The sequence below is a fragment of the Aristolochia californica genome, unplaced genomic scaffold, assembly GCF_029961685.1.
Source record: "Aristolochia californica isolate CCGP_79_NKW_82.1479 unplaced genomic scaffold, dmAriCali1.0.hap1 SCAF_259, whole genome shotgun sequence".
NCBI lineage: Eukaryota > Viridiplantae > Streptophyta > Magnoliopsida > Piperales > Aristolochiaceae > Aristolochia > Aristolochia californica.
In genome coordinates this window covers 15,001-16,724 of record NW_027181947.1, presented here as the reverse complement: position 1 = coordinate 16,724, position 1,724 = coordinate 15,001, and positions in this window count along the sequence as shown.

Below are 1,724 nucleotides of genomic sequence, written 5' to 3'. Positions count from 1 at the left end.
ATTAATAAATTTAATCAATCTCGAAAGTAGAGTATCCATAATTATTAATTATTAATATTAAATAAAGACTAATAAAATTAATTGATAAAGAAAAAGAATATTAATTGGAGTAATCCTTTATTTAAGTTTTATGCAAAATAACGAGTATTATAGGATTTCTAATAAACATAAGTTTTTTTTATTGGAATAAAAGCTAATCAATCAGTTCCACAATGAATTAGTTAGTAACTAGTCCTAAACTAACTAAAATAACTCGATCTTTATTAGATCGAGTTATTGGCAAATGCTATATTCCAGAATCAAGAATCAAGTCTTTTTTTTTGATAGAATTTTGTCTTACTATATGGATATAAATCGCCGTAGTATTAGAATGATTGAAAATCTCATACTCTGTTCTATATGTTATGTTAATAAATATCTTATTAATTACTAAGCATTAATAGTAAAATTAAAATAGTAATTTAATTTGGTTATTTGAGGAAATGCAACTTCTCAATTCGAATAATTGGAAGATTTTAAATATCTGGTAAAGAATCAAAATAATTAATGATTTCAAATCATATTTCATATTTGAGTTCTCTTAATGAAATAAAGGCTGGTGAATCGGAAACAATTAAATAAAAAAAAAAAGGTTTTATTTTATGGAACATACATATCAATATGCATGGATCATACCTTTCATTCCACTTCCAGTTACTATATTAATAGGATTGGGACTTCTGCTTGTTCCGACCGCAACAAAAAGCATTCGCCGTGTGTTGGCTTTTCCTAGTGTTGCATTGCTAAGCATAGCGCTGGGGTTTTCGGCCGATCTAGCTATTCAACAAATAAAAGGGGGTTCCGCTTATCAATATCTATGGTCTTGGACCATCAATAATGATTTTTCCTTAGAGTTTGGCTACTTGATCGACTCACTTACTTCTATTATGTCAATACTAATCACTACTGTTGGAATAATGGTTCTTATTTATAGTGACAATTATATGTCTCACGATCAAGGGTATTTGAGATTTTTTGCTTATATGAGTTTTTTCAATGCTTCCATGTTGGGATTAGTTACTAGCTCTAATTTGATACAAATTTATATTTTTTGGGAACTCGTGGGAATGTGCTCCTACCTATTAATAGGATTTTGGTTCACACGACCAATTGCGGCCAATGCTTGTCAAAAAGCGTTTGTAACTAATCGTGTAGGGGATTTTGGTTTATTATTAGGAATCTTAGGTCTTTATTGGATAACAGGCAGTTTCGAATTTAGGGATTTGTTCGAAATTTTCAATAACTTGATCCATAATGATGGGGTCAATTTTTTATTTGCGACTCTGTGTGCCTCTCTATTATTTCTCGGTTCAGTTGCTAAATCTGCACAATTCCCCCTTCATGTATGGTTACCTGATGCAATGGAGGGGCCTACTCCTATTTCGGCTCTTATACATGCAGCTACCATGGTAGCTGCGGGAATTTTTCTTGTCGCTAGACTTTTTCCTCTTTTCACAGTCATACCTTACATAATGAATCTTATTTCTTTGATAGGTGTAATAACGGTATTTTTAGGGGCTACTTTGGCTCTTGCTCAAAGAGACATTAAGAGAAGTTTAGCCTATTCGACAATGTCTCAATTGGGTTATATTATGTTAGCTTTAGGGATAGGTTCTTATCGAGCTGCCTTATTCCATTTGATCACCCATGCCTATTCGAAAGCATTGTTGTTTTTAGGATCCGGA